This window comes from Zootoca vivipara, chromosome 5, assembly GCF_965207765.1.
Source record: "Zootoca vivipara chromosome 5, rZooViv2.hap1.1, whole genome shotgun sequence".
Lineage (NCBI taxonomy): Eukaryota > Metazoa > Chordata > Lepidosauria > Squamata > Lacertidae > Zootoca > Zootoca vivipara.
The window spans coordinates 38,594,944-38,622,854 of record NC_142588.1 but is presented as its reverse complement, the minus strand read 5'-3'; the positions used below and the strand labels follow the sequence as shown (position 1 = coordinate 38,622,854).

Here is a 27,911-nt window from a genome sequence, read left to right as displayed (position 1 = left end):
TCTGGCTTGCATGCATTGTGTGTCAGAATCTAAAAACCCGACCATCCTCTGACAGATTGATGATATCTTTGCAATATCAGGTGTTTCCTATGGCCTGCTATTTGCGATTTTAAAACCGAGGGTCAGGTTTTCGTACACCGCTCATGTATACATTTTTACATTTCCCTAACATAGCAGCTTATCTAGTATAACATTCTGCTGTGGAAAATACAGCTGCTTTGTGGAGAGAGTAAGCCTTACCTGATGTGCACACAGTATGTAGAAGTAACATGTTCTGTTACAATTTTGTCTGGCACAGCAAAAGCATTCCTCAGGAAACCATTTTTCTCTTTGAAGAGGGGCGGGGGGAGTGGAAGTCAATTTAGACACAAAACAATAGCCCAAAAGTATTGCGGGGGGGGGGAGAGGGGGGAAGCACTTCTGAAAAATGACAGAAATTCATTCGCTGCAAAAGGCAGGGATTTTGCCATCTGACTAACATATTTTCATGAGCTGGCATCTCCTATGTTTATTTTTGTGAGTTGTAGGCCAAGCTGCTTATTCTTTTGTCGGCGTATGTTTCCAACAGAGGGCACTATAACTCAGAAGAATTTAGATTCGTGTGTTTTACAATGTGTTTAGGAGATGCTCATTCACTACTTTTTTCCCCTGCTGTTTAAGAATGAATTTGAAAATGAACAGCCAAGCTGAAATCTCTGAGCTGCCTTATTTGCAGTGCTTCAGACTGTCTGCCTCAGGAATTAGCTGTCTAGAAGTATTACAGGCCTGCAATCTTCATCCCACGTACGTATTGTGAAAGGTGCTGTAGTTACATAGTAAGATGAAGAATGGCCTTCCTTTTGCCAGTGATTTCCGAGATTGCTAATGATGCCCAAACTACAACCTGGCGTGACCACTAATGAAGAGGGCTGTGATAGTAGAACCTCTAGGGAGTTCTCATAGGAAAAGAAATGAATCCATGCTGCTCCTTATACATGATCTTAGCATTCTTTCTATGTGCTGATCATGCTCGTGCCCTTGTATGATGTCTTAATAAGTGCGCAGTATCCTTAATTTGGCGTGACTGCTCCTCACCATAACGAAATACTTAGCGGAACACAACCAAGAATTTAGTAGGCGACAAAATGGCATTTAATGCACCTTCGTAATCTTTTGCTGTGCAAGGACTTGAGCTGAGCACATAACAGCCTCGTATACCACTGTGTTGTAATCGTAGCAACACAACCAGAACAGAAACACTGGCATTTTTTTCCCGGCCTCCCCCTGTGGTGAGTTTGCCGGTATAAAACCCGTAGTTTGTCCTCTGTCTCTGAGGGTTTTCTCTGTCCTGTCATGAGTCTTGATATATACCATGAGGTTTCCTACTGAAGAACGCAGCGATGGCAGCATGGTTCAAGCTGGCATTGTCTTATGTGGCTTTAACTACAACTCCCAAGAAGAAACCCAGCAGGGAAACACAGTCACTTGGAATAGTCATGTGCTATGTGCAACGACTCTCTAGCCTAGTTAGAGGGTCACAGCACAGTTTATGAAAATACATATGTAAACTTGATTGTATTTTTTTAAAAAAAATGCCCCCAAAATGAATTAAAGAAAACTCTGGAAACAAGAGAGCTATGTTCCTTTTACTTGGAATTGGGTTCCACTGACCTATCAAGTTTCCTTCCATTCAGCCTTGCAGTGCTTTGAACTGCTGACATTGAGACACTGTGCAGCCAGGCACGACAGCTGGCTCGGCAGCATCTAATACCAACACATGCTGTTTTAGCCCATTTCCAGAGACTAAGATAATGAAAGATTCAAAAATAATATTTGTTTTGGTGGAACTACATTTAAAATGAAATAGATGCCCTTGACCAAGGAAGAAGCTGGATTTTGCAATGGGTCATTTACCCACTTCCCTCTGTTCAACTCATAGAAAATGTGTGTCACATAAAAACTAAACCATGTGGAAATGTGTGGGTTTTTTGGCCAAGAATATAGTCGCCCTGTATCAAACTGCCCTGCAGGGTTGTTTGGGAGACAAAAGATGGCTCTGGGCTAATATTTTACATGATGGGGTTGTTTTTTTGCATGTCCGACAAAAGGAATTTGCAAGTCAGGATTTGTAAGCGCCTCAAAATTCATGAAATCGGCATCGGTCCCAGCGCTCATGATGCAGTGAAATGTGCATGATGCAGTAACATTGCTGAATCTAAGCAGGTGAAACCACCTGGTAGCCCATTGAGCTACACAATGGAAGAAAAGTCGGATATAAATATGGTATGTATCTCTGTTCAAACTTTCAACCAATTACACTTGCGAAAGCACTTTTTGGATTTAGACCCAGATCTTTCTTTCTTTCTTTTTTATATTATGTAAGTAGTGGAGCAACTCAGAATAGTATTTCTATTTAACTCACGCGAGTGGAGGGTGAGATACCTACCGGTAATTTTAATCCCTTTTTCACTTCTGTTTGATATAACCTTTTAATTTGCCTAGGTAAGAATCATGCAGTTCTCTAAGCAATATTATTACTGTCAATATGATAAAGTTATAGACATACTAAAAAATGAAGAGTACATTCGAACTACGTTTCCCTATAAATATCATGGATCATTACTTTTCATAGTGTTTTTTCCACAACGTTTTGACAAATGCTAACTTGCCGTAATTTTAGATTGTGCCAGATGTAATACTCATTTGTGTTTTAGTATTTATTTCTGATTTTTACTTTCCAGGTACATACTGTTAAAGGGAATAATTGGGGGCTTGTTCCCCACCTTTACTATAAGAGTAAAACCCATTAAAAAGAGATTGCTTGAAGTACAGAAATACAAAGGGAGTCCTGTAAGATTTATGTACTATTTCATGAATAATCGCACCGTAAAAATCTTACAGGAATGTAAAAATCCTTGAATTACAATCAGGTTTAATTGTAATTCCTGCTATATTCTTGGTGAAATTAATCTAATTGTATTTCCTCCATCTTCTCTTTCTTCCATACATTTCTATAGGCCCTTTTTCCTGCTTGACTAAAACCGACTTTAAAAACTGGAAAATATTACTGAGAGCACTTTCTGTTGCCGTCAAAGTGGCAAGATATTTCAGTAACATTGATGTGCAAATTGGTCATACAGCTTCATAGCTTGTCAAAAGGCTGTGCTGTTTTTGTTCCAAAAGCATACATAGTGTATGAGCAATAAATAAATACATTTAATACAGCACATTGGGGGGGGGGACAGGCCCCCAAATTATTCCCTTTAACAAATTGAAAACATTGTGGGGAGTAGAATGACACTGGAAGAACCCCCAAAACGCAGGCTCTCCTCCATTTTTTCCCCTGATAGATTTTAAAGTCCCAAGCAGTCCTTTGGTTCCTGCGTTTCCTTTTGCTTTCCTCCTTATTGTTTTTTTAAATAAGGAACAAACATTCTAATAGCACAAATGCATCGTAGGATGTTTAATTGTTTTTGCCTTTGTTAGCTATGGTGCATGTTGTAATGATATTCCCCCCAACCCCCACTCTGTTGGAAAGCTTTTGATTTAGAAGTTGGTATTTAAGAAGCTGAAGTTAACATCAATTTTATTCTTTATCAGCTTTGGAGACATTAGGGTTTAAAATGAGCTCTGCGCTGAATGCTGATCCAGACCAGCCTCTGGTCTGTGTGAAGTTATGTGTAGGTGGCAGTTAAAAGCTGGAGGCCAAGAGCTGGAGAAATTGCAGGTACCAATGTGTCTTTAAGTGACTAAAGGCTGTAGTCCAAAGTCTTCTGGACGAACTGGCACCAGCTGCAGACAGATGGAAAATGTCTGGGCTCCATCACCTTCAAGTCTGTCCCGACAAGGATCTATATATTAGGGTTGGCGAGTGGATAAAGAAGTCAGCAATGGTAGCTGTGTGGTAAGGTGAAAATTGACGTGAGCACCATAGACTGACAGTGCTTTTGATTGATGAAAGGATATTGTTAACAAGCCTTTAAAGTTTCTCATTAATGCTTCCACCACCCCCCACCCACTGAAGCCCCAAAGGAGGGGGGAGGGCTTCATGCAGACCTTTAGATAGATTGCATAGTTTGTGTTATTTAAATGCCTTGTTAAATTGTTTTATTTAATGCTGCATGTTTGCTTACCATACACTGAATAGCATAGAACCGAGCTATGCGAACAAAACTTGAAGTACCCAAGTCCTTTTTAGATGCTGCATGTTAAATAATGGGATATGCTGAACTTACATCTTCAGCATAGGAATTTACATAGCAGGGTTACACCAGAGACCATCACCATTAGTAGCTGCAATGTGGCAGCATCACTCAAAGCTGTTGAATGCTGCATTCTAAATAGAGAAGGGGACAGAGTGTTGATAGGCTTGGGGACTGCTCACCTAAGTGAAAGCTTTGCAGCCTTTTGCCAGAGTGGAACCATCTACATTGTGTGACTTGACGTTGGCTAGTATTTGGTAGTGGCATTGCATGCGTCATGACTGGCAGACTAGAGGCAAGATGGAACGTGATCATGGACAGCAAGTTTGCATGCTGCTCAGTCTGTGTGAGGTGCGCACAGCTCTACAGGACCAGGTTGCCACCCTATAGGTCACTTGACTAGAAGGTGGTATTGCAGCATATCAGGGTCATTTTCAGTGTTGGAAGAAAGGATGCCAGAAACTTCCTCCCTGGCAAGCTACCATGAAGCACTTGTGACGCACTGCCAGAATTTCCAGCTCAAGACCTTGGTGCTTTACAATGGATACTGCTGCATGGAATTCAACTACAGCTATGAGTGGAGACAGATGACAACATGGTAAATACGAGGACATTTCTTCAATGGTCTGGTTCACATGACATGGGTAACCCAAACGATTGCAAGCTCCATTACTCTTATTGCAGGCCACTTTACCCCTCCCCAGTCTGTGTTCTGGGCTACAGCTCATGATAAGCAAGAAGAGAGTTCAATCATGAGCATTGGTTCAGTTATTAATAACAAACTTGGTGTAGTTTAGTGTGCGGGAGTAAAAAAAAAAGAATAGGGGGAGCGATGTTAGTGTGATCTATCCAGGAGCCCAAATGTCCATGCAGTCTCAGTAAACCATGGTTTGGTTTACCATATCATACAACCCAGGCCAACAGAGAATACTTTACTACTTGGTTAGTTGGTCAAATTGGCCTTCATTATCCCAAGGCATGCTCTATTGTTTCAGCGATGCTTATATTTTAAGACTGCCCAAATTAAATTGCAGGTGAATAGAAATATCTGATTCTGATTCATAACCAGTATTAGTGATCACAGTGTGCACAAAACACAGAAGAATGACAGTCCCTGACCAGGAGGCTCCCCTGACCATAGAGAAGATAAGGTAGAATGGAAATCTCAAATGCTGGTGGGGGATATAGTATAGCAACATCTAGAGGGCCTAAGATATCTCATCCCTGCTTTAAATATTGACTGCCTTCAGAATGTGAGCCACAAACTCAGGGTCCAGGTAGTATACAACTTTCTTATGTTGCTAATCACTGTTTATCCAAGCTTCCAGGCACCTATGAGTTAACCGCCAGTCTATTTCCACTCACACAAGTCTAGCCATACCTCCTTGATTTTTTGTGGGATGGAATAAATATGTCCCTTGGCTACCCATAGCTTCAGGTACATGGATGAAGAGACCTTCTCTTGAGAAGAGACCTGCTGAATCAGAACAAAGGCCCACCTAGTCCAGCATCCCGCTCTCATGGCAGTCAGCCAGATGCCCATAGAAGCCCACAAGCAGGTCCTGAGCACAACAGCACTTTGCTCCACTTGAGTTTCCCAGCAACTGGTATTCAGAGGTTTCCAATGCCAGAGGTAGTGTGTAGCCATCATGACTAGTAACCATTGATAGGTTACCCTCCATACATTCATCTATACGTCTTTTAAACCCAGCAAACTTAGAAGGGACACTATAGGTTGTTAAGAATATAACGCTACTATATTATGTTAAAAGGTTCAACTAGACGAACCTGTCTGGGTTATCAGCATTAAAGGGAGGCAATCAAGTGCCTAATGCAGACTGCCTAATGAGCATGCTCACTATCCATGAAACATTGGGAAGAAAGGGGTAGAATGCTCTGCTTTGGGGAATCAACAAACACACTCCTGTTAGGTGATGTGATATACTGCAGTATTTTGTTGCAGGTCCCACTTGTATTTCTTGGCTATTAAGCCTGGGTATCTACTCTTAACATGATTCTAAGTGGAAGTTCATTTTACTTTATGTTCTTGCCTAATCAGTTGATTAAACTACGGGTGAGATATTCTCTTTATATGTGGATGGTTCTGAAAGTTGGGAGAGAACTCAATAAATCTTGCATAGATATCTGATCCAGTATAATTAATGCTGATGAGTAATCTCAAAAGTGCTGCTGCCTTGAGGTAAACAAAATGGAGCGATAGGTGGTCCTTAGCTCTTGCTATGCAGGGTGTCTTATGATGGGTTTAGCAACAGTGGTAAAGATGTAGTAATCCCATTTCTGTTCTGGTTTAACACTGGCCAATGGGGATGCTGAACAAACAAGGAACACACATTGATTTGAAAGACTAAAGGTATAGGTAACCTCTTCTTGTCTTTAATGCTGTGCTGAAATAGACCCTCCTATTTCTCAAAAGTATTCTTACCCTGCAAATGTGAGGTTTCAGTTTTTCTGCCTTTTTCTTAGAGCACCTTATTTTCCCCTTATAATTTTGGAGCTTCCCTTATTGTTGCAAGGTGACTGAGCGGGGTTTTCTCTTTCTTTCTTTCTTTCTTTCTTTCTTTCTTTCTTTCTTTCTTTCTTTCTTTCTTTCTTTCTCTTGGGCATTTCTTTCTCTTGGGCATTTCTCCAGTGCTTTGCAGCCTCCTTGGCTGCCTGTACATCCCAATTTGAAAAAGCCCTATGCAATAAGTTACCTTATTCCACCTTCCGCTGAGCTTGAAGCACGGGAGCCAGGCTTCTGAGTTCCAAAAAATCATTGCACCTACTGATTTTGCTTTTTAAGGGAAGTTTTAACTAAAAATAAAGAGGGGGAACCTTCATTTGAAAACACACATAGCCCAGCTGCCAGGTACTCAGTCGGCAGAGTCTGTACCAGTAGAGAAATTATTTGTAAAATGAAAAAAGGGCACTCCTGGGCCCTTTGTGAGCACAACAAAATCCCTGCACCCCATCCATGACAATCTCAAATGTATCTCACCTTTTGTCATTTTTGAATGCAATTTCTTATCTCATTAATTGACTGAGAATGGTCAATAGGGGAGAAAAAAATCAGCACAGCACTTAGTTTTCATAAAAGAGGCATCAATCTATTTTCCCAGAATTAGAGAAGCTGGGTCAATTGGACAAGTGTTGGTCATTTGGAAATGCAGCTGTAGACAGCTCTCCTTTTAGCCATGATAGGCAGTAAAAATGACATTTTCTTTTCCCTATCTAGTTATGCTTATATGGATAACACTATCATTTCCTGTGCCCTGTGTTTTAAAGATGTAAGCTTGAATAGTAAGGCAACCAATAATGCTCAGTCATTTTTAGTAATGCTTAGAAATCATTTTGGTATTCTTTAATATATGATGAAATACCACAAACGCATAAATTGACTACAAAATACTGCTTGTTCATATATCATGTATTCAGGACATCTTCCTGGAAGAAACTTGCAACTTATAGCAGAATTAGAGATATTTTTGGATGGGAGTCTGGAGTTTATTCTTTTCGGTGGAAAACATTAGGGAATTGTTTTATATTAAGGCACAGCAAGGTGGAAAACTTGAAAAATTGAAGACATAAATGTGTAGACCACATCATCAATTCACATGAATTCATAGTGGTGGTGGCTGAAATTCTTAATCTTGTTTACCTGGCTCAAATGTGGAATAATTTTGTTCAAGCAACTGGAGGACGTATGAAGTTAAGATAGCAGAACAAACCCATAATTGGTCTAGAATAATTGAAGCTACTGAAACAAGTTGTCTAGACAAAACTGATAGTGTGTGATCAGAGGCTGAACAATAAAATTACACTGTTTTAACCAAGGAATAGTATAGTTTTTCATGAACTGACGTTCAAAATATTATCTAGGAAAAGTCATGATAGGACTGTTTCCTAGATCTGAGGACACAGGAGTGAAGGTCACAAAAAAATCATTTTCCGGTATATCGGTGGTTCTGTAAATTTAAAGATTTTTTAAAGACATTTTTTGAAATCTATTCCACCACACTGTTCTCAGCTCTGTACCAGATGTTTTGTGAAAAAAGAGAAGAAGAAATGAACGTTTAGTTTTAGTCTTGTAACATTGTAGTATTTTTTAAATATTTCTCCAGAGCCACTGGACACTTAGGATACAATATTGATATACTGTTCTGTTAAAATGACTGCCACAATCGTTTATGCTAAACAAGAAACTTGCACATTTTACAGTCCTGGGCGTGGATTCCAGTTTTATGCTAGTAGATATCCTTGCTTTCTTTCCTTTTGTATCAACTGTTGCATAAAGTATACAGAGGGAGACAGGCTTGGGCTTTGGTTGTCCCTAACATTTCACTGCAATAATATGACATTATATAAAGTTCTGAAGGACCCCAGAATGGCTGTTTGAAGCTTAGGTTTGGTAGCAGTAGTGAACATGTTGAATATAATTTGATTTCTTTTATTTCTTGTAAAGGAAAACAAGTGTGGTTGGGTTTCTGTTTTTTGGCTTTGGTTCTTTTCTTGTATCTGCACATGCTGAATTGTGAGATGATGGAATGGTGTGAGACGTTCTTTATATGGTCACTTGACTGATGGCTATAACCTCACCTGCCACTCTCTGAAATGATCCACTGCCTAAACAGATAGCACAGTTGTAGTAAGGCTGGGAATAGAGTCAATCTGCCTGAGGCTGCTCTCCAGATAGAATCCACGCAGACACCTGAGATGGCCTTTCTATCCAAACGAAATGCCGAACGAATTGCTCATTTGTCTAAAGACCTTTCTATCATTACTATCCTCAGCATGACATGGCCTAATACTTTGGTTTAAAATATTGGTCGTTATCTGCAGGTTTTTTATTTATTTTATTTTATGAGATTCCACAATGTCTTTTGTTGAGAGACTGAGCTGGCGCACAGCTTGAATGTAGAAATATCTTTACTACATTAATGGGGAGAAGGAAGAGTCTCATTCTATTTTCCCATCTTTCTTTCTCATTGTGAGATTTGTGCCAGGGTGACAAAGAGACCACCTGTCTCTGCATGCCAGATATATTTGTTGTACGTTTTTTAAACCTTCAAATAACCTAATATTGCGGACGGGACGGGATGATCACAATCAGTTCACTAGATTTCTGAGATTTGGGGGACATCTATGAAAATCCAGAAAATATTTGAAATATCTTGGATATTTTAAAAAAGCAGCCAGGATAGCCGGGGGGGGGGGGGTAATCACTATAGGAAAAGGAAATGGAAAGGTATCTCAGCAATGCAGGTAGGTAGGCAGACCTCATTTACATTCTTGTAGTATTTTGTATATGGGTTGGTAGGAAATATGGCCACCCATCAGCATTAATAAAAACCACCAGGTGCTATCAGAAGGCTGATCGCCGAAGAATTGATGCTTTTGAATTATGGTGCTGGAGGAGACTCTTGAGAGTCCCATGGACTGCAAGAAGATCAAACCTATCCATTCTTAAGGAAATCAGCCCTGAGTGCTCACTGGAAGGACAGATCGTGAAGCTGAGGCTCCAATACTTTGGCCACCTCATGAGAAGAGAAGAATCCTTGGAAAAGACCTTGATGTTGGGAAAGATGGAGGGCACTAGGAGAAGGGGACGACAGAGGACGAGATGGTTGGACAGTGTTCTCGAAGCTACGAACATGAGTTTGACCAAACTGCGGGAGGCAGTGCAAGACAGGAGTGCCTGGCGTGCTATGGTCCATGGGGTCATGAAGAGTCGGACACGACTAAACAACAACAACAACCAGGTGCTATAAACAGGTTAGGAAATAATTTAATCTTAAAGTGACATGGAAACTAAAATATTGATTACCTGAGAGGGAGTTTTATTTCTGGAAGTATATTTTCTTCTTTGTGCGTTATGTCCAGTCCCATGGTGGGAAATCTGAATAAATGCACAGCCCATAATAGAGAGGCAGTGGGGTGTATTGGTTAGGTTACTGGATGGCCTTTGTGTCAGTCACTATCTCTCAACCTAACTTACCTCACAAGGTGGTTATGAGAAAAGATTAGGTACACTGCCCTGAGCTCCTTGGAGAAAGGACAGAATAAAAATAGGCTATAATATCTGTCTCTTTTCAATTTATTTGTGTATTTTTGATTAGATTCATATCTTAAGGGACAAAAACTTCTAACAGACCTGCTGGATCAGGCCAATCTAGTCCAGGGCTCTGTAGATGCCTATGACACTTGGGCAAGCACAAATCCTTGCGCTAATGGAACATGTGCATTGGATACTACCCAGAATATTTATTGTCTGCATACTCTTGCAGGCTGCAGTGATGAATTTGGACAGCTGCAGGCCTGTAAAGGCAAGCTTCCTTCATTCTGCCTACAGCAGCAACCTCCATAGCAAGGGTGGAGAATAATCCTTCACTGCTCCAGCCAGCCAGCCAGCCAGCCAGCCATTGCTGCTACTGGGGGAAAGGCACTTCTAGCCACAGAAGAAGAAGAGGAGTTTGGATTTGATATCCCGCTTTATCACTACCCGAAGGATTCTCAAAGCGGCTAACATTCTCCTTTCCCTTCCTCCCCCACAACAAACACTCTGTGAGGTGAGTGGGGCTGAGAGACTTCAAAGAAGTGTGACTAGCCCAAGGTCACCCAGCAGTTGCATGTGGAGGAGTGAACCCGGTTCCCCAAATTATGAGTCTACCGATCTTAACCGCTACACCACACTGGCTCTCCAAGAAGTCACTTGGGTCATCAATGACAATGATGTATCACCTCCATAAGCTACATTCCTGTTCCTTTAGGAGTGCAACCCTGTCTAGGATAGGCAACAGGAACAGGATTTACCTACCCAGAGAACCTCCCAGTGGTGTAGTATTAGGGGGGCGGGGGCGCACCGCCCGGGGCAGCAGGCTGGGCAGGGGGCAGCAGACTGGAGGGGCTGACCACCTCTGACGGCCACTGTGGCCGCCGCCATGGAGGAGAAGCCCCGATGCAACCGAGGCTGCCTCACTCCGCGGCATGCTCATGGGGTGTGCCACGTCGCATGCCTCCTGTGCGTGCATGCGCCGTGCATGACGGACACCCCGCCTCCCCAGCGGGGTGCCTTTGGGTTTGCCGCCCCGGGCAGCCAGGCGGCTAGCTACACCGCTGGAACCTCCACCTTCCCAGGGTACATACTCAATTTACTGGTTCTCATGTAATCCACCATCCCACTCTCAATAAAGGCCATGCACCAGGGTGACTAAGGCTGATTTGCAACCAAAACCAGGCCCAAACCCAGACTGACATAGATCCAGATAAATCTGCCACCACCCTCCCCACTACCTTCGCCGCCAAAGGGGTTTCTGTGGCTAATAGTTACTGCACATCACTGGGTCCTGGTTGAGCTTTTTAAGGAGTGCCTGTGGTACTGCATGCCCTGCTCATTCTCAAAACCTAGTCAGAGGCTTCACCAACCACAAGACGACGTTGGAATATCCCACAGAGGGAAAGCCTATGGTGCCCAAAGAGGTCATTGGACATTGCAACTTTTAGTATTTGTTTCTTATACCAGGCTGTTGTCTCGAAAAAAATTATTTTGAAATTATTTTAACATTGGCATGTGTTGCTGTTTTGCTATCATTGCTAGACTAACAGGAAGATTTTGATAGGCTGGTTTAGGAAACTTTATATGGGCTCTCCTTAGATCATACCAAAAGGGCAGTGGATTGGCAGGTATTAAGGTAACTGAGAGTCTCTGGCCCCAGGGTGCTGACCCAAATTGTATACAAGACAGTCACTGCATTTGAGTGGTTTGTGTGAGCAGCTCAGTCAGAGAAGAACCCGAGGAAGCAGAAGAAAAGCTGGGATCACTGAAAGTTAATGCTGTGAGAGCCAGCCAGGAGAGGAAGTCTCCAGGCAGGGCGGTTCTCCAGGATAGCTTCTGGCCAGAGTGGCAGCAGAAGGCAGCCTCAGTAAGCAAGGAGGCATCAGATGGAGGCAACTGTGTGACATCTTCCTGGCAGTGTCCTGATTCTCAAGTTGCCTGACCAGAAGCAAGACTTCAGGGGAAGCTGAAGCAAGACTGTCAAGAATTTGAGAGCCCAATGTAAGTTACTGCTGAGGGATTAGGTTGAACCATGCACTCATCTGGCCTGAGGGAGACCTTCAAGCCTTGTCCTCTGTGTCTTTCCAGGAAAGCTAACTGGGGTGGAGTTAGGCGTAGGGTAACTGGCAACAAGGATTTTAATTAGGAAAGTGAATTTAGATAAGGATGTAACAGCTTCCTTAAAGAAACACTGCACAATTCATGTAAGCAACTAATAAAGCATATTCTATGTAAATAAAAATAAACGTGTTTGCTTTATCAACTCAATAATTTTCTGTGTGTGCTCATCCCATATCCATAGCCTAATACCCCACTGCTATATTGTTGGTGGTATAAAGGGGAATGTTTTATTAAAGTATTGTGGTAGCAGCAGAATTAGAAGGAAATATAGACTTGTGACATCATCATTATTTTACATGCCATTTAGTGCCCAAACAGACTTCTAAGCTGTTTATAAGTATAAAAAACCCAAATACATGTGGGTGCTTGTAGTGAAACAAAATCCACCACCACCCCCCGCAGTCCCAAAGCCAAGCATAAAACTGGATTGAAATGATCTTAGATAATCTTCCTCCAAGAATCTTTGGAACTGAGACACCACTGTACGCTCAACTACCTTTCTCAAAAATGACAAATCTGAATCTGGCTGGTAATTATCCAGTATGGTGGGATGCCGGGAGGGTTTCTTCAATAAAGGTCTTGCAACAGCCATCTTAAGGTTAGATGGAACTATATCATCCTCTAGGAAGGCATTTATCATCCTCCTATGGCTTTTTGCTGAATGAATCTGTTAGTCTTAATAAACCCCACAAGACTCTCTTTGTTAGTGGCTATCAGGTGGTAAAAGGCGGAATGTCTGCAAATATTTCAAAGATGCAGTCCAGAATGAGAGAGGCATAGTGATGTCAGAGTACTCCATCAGAAAGCAGACTGGTTGGTGCCTAACTGGTGCCCTTTGCAATGGAACCAGATTTTCATTGCAGCTAATGATTCTGTGATGCAGCTTCCCAGGTTTATAGCTATTTTCACCAACACTGTAGCAAGCCTCCCTCTTTCCACCACCCCCTTATTGTAATCACTTAATTCAAGGAAAGCTGCTTCCCATATTCACACATTCCACACTAACTGTCAGTGGTCTCCCGGAATTCAGGTAGCGTTCTCCTAAGCCCTAGCTGTAGATGGCAGAGACTGAACCTGGAACCTTCTGCATGGAAAGCAGATGTTGTCATAGCTGCCAAGTTTTCCCTTTTCTCACGAGGAAGCCTATTCAGCATAAGGGAATTTCCCTTAAAAAAAGGGATAACTTGGCAGCTATGGATGTTGTACCGCTGAGCTGCAGTCCTCCCCTGAAATTGCAGTGCATAGAATGGTGGCATATAATATTTTAAATAAATAAATTTAGGTCTCCAGATAGTATTTCTTTTCCCAAGGACTCATGGCTGAGTCCTGAACAAAGATGGGTCTGTGCTCACCATTGTGTTTGTGTAACTGAAAAGGAACTGGGCAAGGGGCCACAGCACAGTGGCAAATCAATACTTTTCCTGCAGAAATTATTAACTTCCATTCTTGGCATTTCCATGTAAAAGAAACTAAGGGAGGTGGTGCTTGGGAATACCTTCACATAACAGCTTGGAGAGCCACTTCCAGGCAGAATAGACCATATTGGACTATATTAAGCAATGGTTTGACTTAGTCTAAACTAGAAAGCTGCATGTGCTCATAGGCAATATAAAAAGAAACTCCTCAAGAGAACAATTTTCCCAGTGAACTTAACTGGAAATGTAATATTGTGCGTCTGCTCTTGTGTGTGGGTATGTATTCAGTTCCACATCCGACTCAGCCTTCACTGATGCTGTGACAGAGCCTCTGTCTTCTAGTTTGTGCACTGATATGTACATCCGACCACCAGCAGTTGCAGACACATACAACTGTCAAACAGCAATCAGATGGCAATGATTTTCTGTCACTGACAACATGTACTAGATTTGAACCAGTGACCTAGAGCTGAAGGGCTTTGTATCCCATTACCCAGACTCCCAAGCCAGCTAGCTTCCCACCCACCCCTCACAACTAATATCCATTCTAAAATAACATTCATATTTTAAGATGGGACAGGGGATAAGATAACTCTTTAAGCCATTTTAGATTAAAGTACACCCCCCCCCAAATGTGTGGATTAGTTGATTAATGGATTAGTGGTTTCAGTTGCTGCCTATTTGAAAATTAAAAATATGTTCCCATAACTGTTCATGAGAGTTATGGCTGTAAATTCACATATAACCTTGAGTCTATATATTCAATAAAATATCTCCTTGACCTAGAAGAATGTCTGTGGTGACTTGAAACTTGTACATTTTATAGGCACAAAGCCATATTTGAGATTAGTAGGTAAGAAGATTCCAAATGTAGTTTTCTTGTTTCTGTAGCTTACAATATTCTTCTCAAATATAGCTTAGGGTCCCTCCATTCATGATGATTTGTGCTCATGATGCTATCAGCATGGTCACCACAACCCCACTTTCAATATTGTTTGCATGCACCTGCACAAGTTTTGGGGGTGGTCATACCGCTTCATTTTCATTCAGGGCCTATCCTGCAATTCCTTGCTGAAAACCTGTACTTTTCACAAAGCCCAATTGTTCTGGTTTATTTTTGTCCTGCTTTTGCTGTGGTATAGCCCTTCCGAAGAGCAATAACACGATTGATTGCATCTCACAACAAGCTAAAGCAGAATAAATCCACCACTAATTGAGTCAAGAACATGTGGCACAATACGCCCACAACAACACCTACAGTCTGGAGGGCCCCGAATCTGTCTTCTGATTTCTGTACAGGCCTTTGCTTTCATTGGAGGCTCAGCACCATTGGAAGAGCCAAGGTAAATACAATAGATAATTTCTGATTTCTGTAGCCTCTTTCCATGGAAGGTTGCGAGTTCATTTCACAATCCGCTCCAAATTGTGTGACTGGAGGCTCCTAATTGGGTGGAGCGATCATACCTGCAAAGTGTCAAGTGACGACAAAGGTAGTGCATGGACATTTTAAAAGGTGTATTATTGAGACATTTTCAGCTTTTTGTTGAGAAAAGCAAACAGCAGTGTAACTGATTTGGAAGGCTTGTGCTTCCAGAATTAATGCACAACCCATCTAAGCCTCCATAAAATGCTGCAGAAGACCTGTTTTTCTGTGCATGCAAGCCTAATTGTTCACTCAGTCTACTTTGGCGGAAGGCATTAAAGTTCCAACTTTCTAAATATGCAGCATGAGATTGAAGATAACATGAGTATATATGCACATGCAAATATAGATGGATTTTGCTAAGTACACAGCCTATAAAATATGTAGTATAAGATCACTCATTTATTTAGAGATGCTTTTTACTTTGGATAAGAAATGACACAAATCTAAATATTACAATCCAAAGTAATGTGTAATTGTCTGTACGTTATAGCTGCAACACTTTACTTTTGATAGAAGAGAGATGGCAGTTGCACTTTAATTTTAAGCAAATTGATCCCAGATGCAATGTTTTGCCTACCCGGGAATGTGAGTACCGGTAGGTAAAACAAATACCACTGGTCTATAATTGAAGAATGTTGCAACATTATCTATACTTCTGTTACCTGCATTTCCCTCAGGCCCTCCAAAAAGTCAGTTTTGTCCCCAATATCCTTGTTCACCTTTATTTCCCAAGGATGGTTCTCCCTGAAAGAAAACAATTTAACTGTTGAATTGTTAGATGGGAACGTATGACATGCAAACAGATCATGAGAACCAACAATTGCCAGGCAAAAGCATATCCAGAATCAAACGACTTTCTAGAGAAATAACTCTTGTTTAAAAATCCTTATGAGCGGATGCATGTTAGAAGAAGCCCTCAATTACATCATGAATGATGCTAAATTATGCTATCGTTTTGCAATGCCAAAAAAGCTCAAGGCAAATATCCATGCAGAATAATCTTGTTCTTTCTTTTTCTTCCTATTCTATGCAACAATAATGGAGACCAGGCATGGATAACACACATTGCTTTTTCCATTTGTACTTAATGAAAACAGGGCTGGATTAACCATGCCTAAAGAAAGAGCATAGAAACAGACACGGTAGTTGTGAGAAGAAAAGCAAAGATATTAGGTTAATTTTAGCTTTTTTCCCCCTAACATGAGACCATACCCTATTAAAACAAAAACAAAAAAACAGGCAATGGTGGAAAAGGGTAAAGGGACCCCTTTGGGGTCTGACCGACTCTGGGGTTGTGGCGCTCATCTCGCGTTATTGGCCAAGGGAGCCGGCGTACAGCTTCCAGGTCATGTGACCAGCATGACAAAGCCGCTTCTGGCAAACCAGAGCAGCACATGGAAACGCCGTTTACCTTCCCACTGTAGCGGTTCCTATTTATCTACTTGCATTTTGACGTGCTTTCGAACTGCTAGGTTGACAGAAGCAGGGACCGAGCAACGGGAGCTCACCCCGTCGCAGGGATTTGAACCGCCGACCTTCTGATCAGCAAGCCCTAGGCTCTGTGGTTTAATCCACAGCGCCACCTGTGTCCCAACAAAAGTGTAGTTTCGCCCATTCTAGGCACAAAGTGGAGTAGCCGAAAAAAAGGTACCATGGGTTTTATTAAATGATCCATATATTGTTGTTATTTTAATATGGTGGGTAAAGGGGGGGGGGCTACAGGCATGGGGTCTCAATGAATGTGTACCAAAGGCATATTGAACCAGAGATCCGTGGGGGTGGGGGTGGGGGAGAGGCTTCTTATAAAATTGCCAAATCTACTAAAACTGGCCCAGAATAATTTTTTAGCACAATCTAGTCAGCAAGTCTCTAATACCCATATGGTTTTATTTAGCCCTATGTGCTACCAAGGTGAATAACAGAACATGTTCCATGCCACCACCTATTATACTCTAGGAGCATGAAGGTCCAACTCTGGTCCACCTCTGTTATGTCCCGTCCCAGGCCAAAGCCACTGCATAATTCCAGGTAACAGAGAGACTTTCCAGTGAGGTTGATGTGGCTTAGCAGAAACAGCATAGATCTGAATCAAAGCTATCTGTGAGCACAACTTTACACTTGACTGAGAGAAGATTGCTTCCACCAAGTACAGTTCTAATGTCTAGTAAATATCTGAGCAGCTCATTTGAAATGAAAGCTATAGAATTGTACTTTTCTTATGGATTCTCTGCAGTAGAAAGCAATAGGAATTTCCTAATGCACAAACCATTCCCCGCAGCCCCAGCCTCACCCCCCCCATCTCATGGAACTATTCATGGGTCCAATTGTGCTTGCCCACACAGTTAGGCACATAGGAGATGGAGTTTCTAAACTCCATGTTGGTAGAAAACTCTGTACATGAGCTGTGCTATGCATTCCCTTACACTGAAGGAAACCAATGAACCCCTCCCCTGCATGAAATGTGTGGACAGTGGATTCCTCCAAAACTTTGGCTTGTGATTAATGGTTTGTTTGTTTTAAAAAATATAATTCTAAAACCTTTTCCAGAGTCTATATGAAAAACCTTTTTTGGGTCACTTTCAGTGTTCCATGTTTATTTTCTGGCATTTTTTTTTACATATACAAGCTGTAACTTTTTGAATGTGGCTTCCATAAGTGTAGTTACAAAGAGGTTTTGTTTTTGTTTATAAATCATGTGATGGATCGCACATGTACATATTATATAGCTTTGTTACAGCGGGAAATTTGCAAATCCACTCTCCAATGAGCATTTGCAACCAGTGAAAGGTCCGTTTCCCTGGAATTAACCAAATCTATTGCACATATCTATAACATACATGATATAACTTGCACCTTGTCTTGTTAAACCAGTGGATTACGTTGTTAAGCTGTAAATCCTATTGTCCATACCCTGAAGTCCTCACTCAGGCAGAGCTGACAAGAGAAATGTAGGGAGAGGGAGGGATTTTCTCTGTTTAAGGTGTTCCAGGACAGAGCCTACTATTAATTTTATACCTTATATACAATAAGGAACGTAGAGATTTTGTAAATCATAACACAATACCGTTTTAAACAATATATGAATAATCACAACTCTAGTCACTTAAAGATATGGCAAAGCAGGGGTTTGGTGCTTCATAAAGTGTTGTGTTAGTTATTTTGTTCACTGCTGCTGCAGTAAAATGTGGGGGTGGTGAGAATCTCTGTGAGCAGAGAGAGAGAGAAAGACAAGCATTTGCTGAGAAGAGGTCATGACATGTGCTCAGCCCAGTCTACTTGACAGAACTACTGTATAATAGCAGGGCACTTACCTCTAATCATAGGCTGTGAAAACTTGACATTTCCATTCGAATTACTCAAGTACCACGCTGTTGTCTTGTACAATGGCTTATGTAAGTGAAGCGGTGAACAGTGTTTCTGAAATGAAGCTTGCAATTGTCTTGTTTCAGGTAGGATTATAAAGTTGAAGCCACCTCAGTATTATGCTTTTCCTCCACAGGAAGCACATCTGGGTAGGAGAAAAGCAAGGTTGCTATGTATAGATCACATGTGACAATCATTATGTGTATGTGTGTGTGTGTGTGTGTGTATATATATATATATATATATATATATATATATATATATATGTCACTGGTTTCCAGCTCTCTTTATTTTAGTCATGGTGGCCTTCTGGCCATGACTTTTTAAAAGGTGTTTTAATTATGGTTTTGTTTTGTTTTTATTCCTGCTGCTTTATTAATGTTGTGGGCTTTTTTCTTTTCTTTTTACTACAGACTGTATTGCATCCTTTGTTCTATTAAATGCTTGAAGTTACGGTTAAACTCTGTTACTGTGTAAGCCGCTTTGAGAGGGTTTTTACTCAAAAGGTCAGCCTATAAATGTTTAAAATGAAAATAAATAAATATATTTATATTTAGTGCAAATAGTTATTTTGTTTTGTTTCATAAGTTATGCACAGCTTGAATGTAAAAAAAAAAACCCTCGATGCAATAAAATCAAGAGTAAAATACAACCCTACTCTGAAACACACAAGTTGAAATACAAAAACAGATTAAAATTACCTCAGCTTTCTAAATCTGGGTGTACAGTGTGCTGTATATGCTTTTGCAGCATAACTATATGCATAGCTGTCAACTTTTCCCTTTTTTTAAGGGAAATCCCCTTATTCCGAATAGGATTCCTTGCGAGAAAAGGGAAAAGTTGATAGCTATGACTATATGCAATTAAACAGACATGTGCATGTGACAGTCACAAATGACACAGGTGTTGTGATGTTCCATCTACACAGAGTATTATGTTCCCACAAGCTATCTGGACCCTGAATAAATAGATTCACCCTAATGCAACTTGAAGTATGCAAAAATACCTAAATGAGAAGGAAGCATAGCTGCCAAGTTATCCCTTTTTTAAAGGGATTTTCCCTTATGCTGAATAGGCTTCCTCGTGAGAAAAGGGAAAACTTGGCAGCTATGGAAGGAAGGCAAAAAGTGAAAGGCAGCAGAATGTGAGAAGCGGTAGTTCAACAACAAGACAGCAGATAAGGGTTATTTCCACACCAGCTTTATCGGTCTGGAACTGCTGTTTCACTCCCAAAGAGGCCACGCTGCATTACAACAATTTTGCATGCCAGTTACTGCTTTCAGTTCTGTTTTTGTGTGTGTGCTGGTTTGCCTGCTTCTGAGGAGAATGAAAGCACATGTGTGTCTTGGGTGGACTGACGAAGAGCTCACTTCCTACACAAGGTCCTTGGTGCAGCAGCCACTGGGAGCACAGCTCTCAATGGGGAGAAGGAGGGCGGGGCTTTCCTTCCTGCAATTGGGCAGCTTCTTCTGGTCCCCGCAAGGCTTTCCCGCCATTTCTGTGCCTTCCAGCAGAACCCGAGGGGTTTAGAACTGCTATAATAAAGGAGGGAGTCAGCTTTGCAAGGTTCTTCCTGTAGCCCCTTTTGCAGGCTTTCTAGCTGAAAGGACAAGAGTTGGCCATTAGAGGCAGCTGAGAGGAGGGCCAGCTTCTTCACTCAGCAACACCAGGTAAGTTTACTCCCAAGTCGCATTCATTTTTATTTATTAACGTTTATATCCCTCCCTCTCAATCTTTCAAAACCGCCTTATTGAAGGTGTTTTAAAAAAACACACACATATTGAGCACTAAAATCCAAGTTTATAAAAAGATCTCACTGCCTTGTTTAGGGAAGCTTTTAATGTTTGATAAATTATTGTATTTTAATATTTCTGTTTGGAGGCCGCCCAGAGTGGCTGGGGAGGCCCAGCCAGATGGGTGGGGTATAAATAATCTATTATTATTATTATTATTATTATTATTATTATTATTATTATTACTCACCTCCAAGAAACTGAAGCAGGTGGTTAATTTTCTTCTGCTGTGTTTAAGTCTGTTTATTTACATGTAAATGTTGCGTGTTGGGTGTTTTATATACAGTATTGGTAAGCCCCTTAGAGACAGAAAGCGATGAATAAATGTAATAAAATAATAATAATACCCCACCCCCTTCAATACTAGCCAAGCCTTTCGTTTTTCCTGCTGGGAAAAGAGGTGAATTGCAGGGGCTTTGTAAAAAGCACATCTCTCTCTCCATTATTCCCACCCCGGTTATTGGGTTCCCTTCGTTTCTGTGCCTTTGTCCATTATTAAAATGGGTGCTCATTTCTGCCCCCCCCCAAAAAAAATTGTGGGACTGTTGGCTCTGCTAGTTGTGCAGATGCTCCTCCCTCTTTCCAAGAGGAAAGTTTGATTATGCCTTATTGTTGCCATGTGCCATGTGCCTATGCAATATGTGTGCCCCTTAATCTGTGGTTGGTGGGAAAGGTCTGTTCCTGCTCAGTAATTCAGTATTCAGAAGATCAAAACCCAGCCAGGTGGGCACAGTATAAATAATAAAAATTATTATTATTATTATTTATCAACCTTCAGCTAGAGACTGTAACAGGAGAAACACCCCCATAGGCTTGGACTATATAAACCCCACTGCTTGACTTTTCAGTCAGGGAAATGAAGGCGCCAAACCTGATCTCTCAATGGAACAGGAACTTTAAATCTAGCACAGATACCTCTGGATTTTGATCAGAGCAGTGGGAGAAGACTGTTTAACCCTTTTCCTCCTCTGCCAACTCCCTGACTTGTTACCTCTCTTCTTATCCATTTAAAGAGGTTCCTGAAAACATTTTCGTCAATCTCCTGGTTTGTTTGTTTTTAAGACAAGTCAGCGTTTTGGTGCACCACTCGCCCAATCCCAATCCCAAAGTATTGCTGTGGTAAAGAGGTTCCTCTCCTGTGTCTCTGAGCTGAAAAACCACCTCCCCTTAGAAATCGCAGATAGGAATGGACACTCAAGATGTACAATAGGGCTTATATTCCTGGTTACATCCTCCACCCTCCCTCTTCCTGTTGCCACCCAGTGCTGAGATTGTTGCCTCAATTTCTTTGAATAATAGTCCTCCGGTAGTGGTTGGTTCAGTAAATTAGAACCTATTCTTTAGATTACTTTTCTATCTCCTTTAAACATCACTTTGAGATTAGTTGGGATTATTTTATATAGTGGCAGTGTGGCTGAGAAAGCTGGAACTCCTAGACTTTCTACTGCAAGGGGAAGTGGAGTTTTAAAAGGTCAATTGCAATATGCAACGCTCTGCGGGTATTCCATATTTGGGTAATTTGTCACCAGTGTTGGTGTCTTCTCTCACGTATTGGCAGCACAATTTAATCTCAATGCTTGTGATTTTTTAGGGCTCTCTAGAAAGACTGAAATTGCGAGTCTCATGAATGAAACATCTCTGGCTGCCATGATTGCAAAAAAAAAAAAAAAGGTGTGTGGGGGAAGAATGAATATGTCGTCTATGTTCTAAATGCCTACCACAGCAAATAAAAAGCCAAAACTTCATAAACTTTTTAGAAAACAAATCTCTTTCCCATAGATACAAAAACACAGATGCTAACATGCGGAATTAGTAACCCAACACAACATTAAGTAAAACACAATAAACTGGATATGTAAGAGGGCCCAAAATACGAAGACCTTCTCTGTGGCGTGGACAGGGAAGATATTTCAGGACCATTTGTTAGCAATGACAGAACAGATAGTCTTACCGACTATCTGTTGAATGCTTGCTCTGTGGCAAATTGACATTTCTGTTTCTGTTTCTGTATCTTGGTTAGCTACACGCTCTAAGGCAGTGATGGCCAAACTTGGCCCTCCAGCTGTTTTGGGACTACAACTCCCACCATCCCTAGCTAACAGGACCAGTAGTGAGGAATGATGGGAATTGTAGTCCAAAAACAACTGGAGGGCCAAGTTTGGCCAACATTGCTCTAAGGCAGGCACCCCCAAACTTCGGCCCTCCAGATGTTTTGGACTACAATTCCCATCATCCCTGACCACTGGTCCTCTTAGCTAGGGATCATGGGAGTTGTAGGCCAAAACATCTGGAGGGCCACAGTTTGGGGGTGAGTGCTCTAAGGCAAAGAATGTATTTGTTCGTTTTCTGTACTCTTTGTGCTGCTTCAGACATGATGGTTTTTCCTCCAGTTTACACATTGGTTTGCAAATCTTGCATACTTGCATCATAGCTATTCTTGGAAAGCCATTAATGGCCATATGTGAAATAGTTATCCATGTTCCGTATTGTCCAGGGTATGCTACTGTAGTATGTGTGGCATTGTCTACCAAATGGAACATATCAAATGCACTTGTCCACTTCCAGATTCTTTCCAGGCACAATTCAACGCACTGGCTTTATTTTTATTTTATAAAAATGGATATATACTGCTGTATTAATATTAAAAAAAAATCACAATATATACCAACGATATAAAAAACATGAAAACATACAGTAGAATCGTAGGAAGTTAAAAGCAAAAGAATTAAAAACAAACATCAGTAGATAGTCTTGACAGAACAGAAAAGTTTTCAGCAGGTGTTTAAAAGTTGGCACAGTTAGGCGGCTGCTGAATCTCTATTGGCAGGGTATTCTACAGGACTGGGCCAATGACACGAAATGTTTGTCATCATCCAATGAGCCTGACCCACCCAGGAACCACCAGAGAGGCTCCTTCAGATGATCTCCATGACTGAGCTGGGATATAAAGGTTCAGGAGATCCCTCGGGTATCCTGGATCTAACTTGTTCAGGGCTTTTACAACAAACACAGGACCCTTGAACCTGGCTTGCTGGTATACTTAATGGCTCTTAAGAGCCTAGGACCAGGGTATAGCAAAGACTTTCTTCTCCGGTGTGTGCCTGAGTGGTTTATTTTATTTTTTCCTGGTACCCTTCTGCAGGCGCTCCTATTTCACAGTTTAGGAGGTGGCAACTTTTTCTGTGGTTGGGTCCCCACTTCACAGACAGTTCCCTGGCACCTTCATCAATGGTTTTAGGTGCCAAGTTAAAACATGCTGTTCATGGATATTTTCTCAGGCAGTTGGTATGTAAGTTATTTTGCCGTTTTACTTTGGTTATTTTAAGGATGTTTGTGTTTACATTGCTGCTGATAGCTTTGACACTCTGCCATTTGTGTTGTGTTCTGTGTGGGTTTTTTTCTTTATAAAAAAAACATTGTTACTATGGTATTTTAGCCTGTTCTAAGCTGTTTGGAAGGAGGGATATAAATATATTAAATTAAGGAAGTGTGTGTGTTTAAAAAATCATCAGTAAAGGCTGTAGAGTAGGTGGTCTATAAATATGGCACCTTACAATGTCTTCTCTGTTGTAGATTTGCACAATGGGTGAAATGAGCCCTATTCACTCATTGCCTCTTAAGGGAATAATAATTTTGTGAAGGGCAGTGTGGGATCATGCCTGCCCTAGTATTCCTCTTATGTCCCCTGATTAATTTGATCACTTGGTGGAACATAATTCCACGGGAGGTGGTAGACCAAGCACCCCCAAACTTCGGCCCTCCAGATGTTTTGGACTACAATTCCCATCTTCCCTGACCACTGGTCCTGTTAGCTAGGGATCATGGGAGTTGTAGGCCAAAACATCTGGAGGGCCGCAGTTTGGGGATGCCTGTTGTAAACTCTCCTTCCTTGGAGGTTTTTAAGCAGAGGTTGGATGGCCATCTGTTGTGGGTGTTTTAGTTCTGATTTCTGCATTGCAGGGGGTTGGACTAGATGACCCTTGGCGGGATTCCAATTCTATTATTCTATATATGCTCGCGCTGTCTTGCCTCACTCAGCAATTGAGCCACTCAGCTCTGCACCAGCCGCAGTTTCTGAACTGATTCGAAAGATACAATGCATTACAGTGATCAAACCTAGAAGTTAACAAAGTGTAGACAACAGAAGCTAAGCTTTCCCTGATCAGGTTGGAGCATAGCTGGGCCACCATTCAAAGCTAATCGAAGGTAGTCAATACCACCAAGGCACTTGGGCCTGAAGCAACAGCATTTGATTCGTATGTACCCCAAATCTATCCACTGACACACATTTAGAGGGAGCATAACCCCAGCCAGAGCAGATCAAAGCTCATCCATCTAGTCTAGGGAACCTCTTTTTACAAACAGTGGGGGGACTTGCTACACACACTGCAGATTATTGCTGTAACCTGCCCTGGGACCTTATGGTAAAGGGAAGGTAAAATAATCTAATTAATAACAATAAATAAATAAATTCTGAAGTAAAATGCATGCTCTGTGCATGTAGGCTCCCTGCCCAGTTTTGAACCCTGCATGCATAAAACTGACTCCCATGTTTTTGCTGTTTTTAATACTGAATTTTAAATTATTGTAACCCACCCTGATATTTGCTGGCAAAGGGCAGGTGATGGTAATAACAATACTGTACTGTAGTTCAGAAATGTACCCAAAATGTGACTAGCAAAGGCATGGCCCTACAATCCCGTCTCACACAGCTTATTAATAATAGGAGGGGGGGCGATAAGTGTATAGGCCTTTGGCATTGTGAAATTCCACACAGCGTGCCACGCCTATTCTTCAGTAAATTTACTGAGGAAAAGAGGAGCAATATCTTGGTACTATCCCTTTGGATTTAAAGTGCTGCTCTTCCTCTTAAGCAAATTTACTCAATGGAAGATGCAGCAATATTGCTGCTGCTATGCTTGATTAAGTTTACTTACGGGGAAGCACAGTAGTGCACTGCTTGAAATGGCACAACTAAGTCTGTCCCTCTTTTTTTTAAAAAAAATCCCATTTTCATCACATGTTGCAAAAATGCAAAATGAAATAAGCAGTGTTGTGATAATGAAAGACATTGAGCAACTAGGGACAAACTCAATCGAAGAGAAATAAGGTGGAACAGGAATTCTGGTGCTGACACACACTTAGACAGGCAATATTATCCGATGAGATTAGATGCTTCTTGGCTTTTTAGTAAGCCACAGAATTTTGCCCACCACTGCCATTCCAGTCATGAAACAGACTTCTATTTATGCAAAGGAACTTCCTCCTCGCCTCAAAATCTTCTCACTTCTGCAGCTCCCTGGGTACCCTCAAAATCTGGTCAAGAAGATTGGGGGGGCAGGGACCCTCTGGAGAAAATTTTGAGACTGTGCAGGGAGAGGAAGGGGACATCCCATTGCAGGATACTTTCAGAGATGCAAATAATCGTCGTTTTCTACTCCTAAAATAAAGCTATCCTGAATATATTGGTGAAAGTCTAGTAACTCTTGCCAGTTCTTGTTGTTTTTAAATGCATTATATAGAGGCCTAAACGTGAGGCAGTCATTACTACCTGTTGGTTTTAGGGCAGTTTAGTTTAGTTTACTATGAAATTTAATGGTATAATGTTAGTTAGTTTCCAGCATGTTATGTCTGCTATGTAGTGCAGTGTTAAGTTCAGAATGTTTCAGACAGAAAATGCAGAGAAATTATATAGTTGGAATTGTCACAAGGGCGTGAAGTCAAAACAAACGCTTTCCCCCCATCCATTTAAAGCACTATGATACTACATTAAGTGTTTCCCCCAAAATAAATACCAGGAGCTATAGATTGTTAAGGATGCTGAAAATTGTTAGGAGACCCATGTGCCGTTCACAGAGCTAGAGTTCCCATAGGTTTCTGAGGAAGAGGGATTGGGTATTAAACCACCCTGGGAATTGTAACTCTGCAAGGGGCATAAAGTAAAGGTAAAGGACCCCTGACAGTTAAGTCCAGTGGCAGATGACTCTGGGATTGCGATGCTCATCTCGCTTTACAGGACGAGGGAGCCGGCGTTTGTCCGCAGACAGTTTTTCCGGGTCATGTGGCCAGCATGACTAAGCCGCTTCTGGCAAACCAGAGCAGCGCAGGGAAACACCATTTACTTTCCCACTGGAGCGGTACCTATTTATCTACTTGCACTTTGACATCCTTTCAAACTGCTAGGTGGGCAGGAGCTGGGACTGAGCAACGGGAGCTCACCCTGTTGCGGGGATTTGAACCGCTGACATTCTGATCAGCAAGCCTTAGAGGGCTCAGTGGCTTAGACTGGGCTGGGACAGGAGAGATGAAGGGTTGTTATCCTTGCTGAAACATACAGATCACAGCCCACCTGTGACATTTCTAGACCTTCAACCATTGAGTTGCAAATACTAGGAAGAAAAAATGTTGATGTCACTTCTGCAAACATATTAACAAGAAATATATGTGTGAACCCAACAGAGCTGCTCCCCCTCCGATGTGAACAGTTTCTCTTTTACTGGCATGATCAAGTTCTGAATTCTTTAATGTATTTTGTATCATAGCTATACATAAATAATGTTGATAATGCTTAAAATAATGAACTGGTATTCAGGTAATTGCACTAAATATTATAGTAAAGGAGACATCAGAACATTGGTTAATATTAAACCACAGCATTGTGTGTGTTTTTGTAAGCCATTACAGGTTTATTTAAATTTGCAGGATCCTTTTATATTGTTGTTAAATGTACTTCATTAGCAAACTGGTAGAGCCTAATAATACTGCACTGCTTTAAACATTAGCAAACTGGTAGAGTGGAATAATATTGCACTGCTTTAAAACTCTCTCCAAATTCCTAATTGAAAAATGATGCTAATATTTAAAATGTCCTATTAACTATTACGATTCTTTGATTGCCCACTATCCTTATTTCATTATCATGTTTGTTTATCATGATGATATTCAGCTGTATAATCTAAAAGACATATATTTTAGCCCTTGGAAAATAAAATAAGAGGCTAGTAATTTGCTACTAGAAAGTTAATTCGTGGAACCTCTGATCTTTAAACTGTCACATGACTATTGATTTTCAATATTGCAAGGCTCTGTGCCACCCTAAGCGTGTAGTTCAGCAGATTTGGAAGAGTTTTCCCCTTATCAGTTAAGTCCCTGAGTACTTGTGCATTAAGGCAACAAATATCCACAGTTAACGGTGTGTCACATGGTAACTGAGTGGACGTGCCAATTTTCTAATGAAGTTGGGTTGTTGGCAAACACACCAGTCATCATATATTGAAAGAGGTCTTCTTTTGTGTATTTCCAGCACACTTGAATGCTTCTAAAGATACCAGTTACATAATTGTCTAAGGGCCAAGCGAAGAGTGAAAATGCATCCAACCAACGCCAGCACAAAAGGGAACACAAAAAAATACTGGAATTAAAAGCAAAGTCGCACGAAGTCTGTAAACCTTAATAAGGCTGCATATTTATTTGCTGCTTGGGCTGAAGATGCTTTGCATTCTGAAGGAAAGGGGGGATGGAACTACTCTTTAAGGCACTAAAAGAAAACATTTAAGGTAG

General features: G+C 41.3%; 2 long non-coding RNA genes across 4 annotated transcripts in view; both read left to right on the top strand.

Moving 5' to 3' along the window:
• Positions 1-422: 422 nt before the first annotated feature.
• Positions 423-12,501, top strand: LOC148685649 (uncharacterized). The gene is made up of 2 exons (XR_015950205.1): positions 423-783; positions 2,088-12,501. It is a non-coding gene; the product is annotated as an uncharacterized LOC148685649 (long non-coding RNA).
• A 4,486-nt stretch (positions 12,502-16,987) lies between these two features.
• LOC118096428 (uncharacterized) overlaps positions 16,988-27,911 on the top strand; it is a 77,761-nt gene continuing 66,837 nt past the window's right edge. For all 3 annotated transcript variants that reach the window (XR_015950203.1, XR_015950204.1, XR_004693920.3), the window contains exon 1: positions 16,988-20,228. This is a non-coding gene — a long non-coding RNA (uncharacterized LOC118096428). The remainder of the gene's footprint in view (positions 20,229-27,911) is intronic.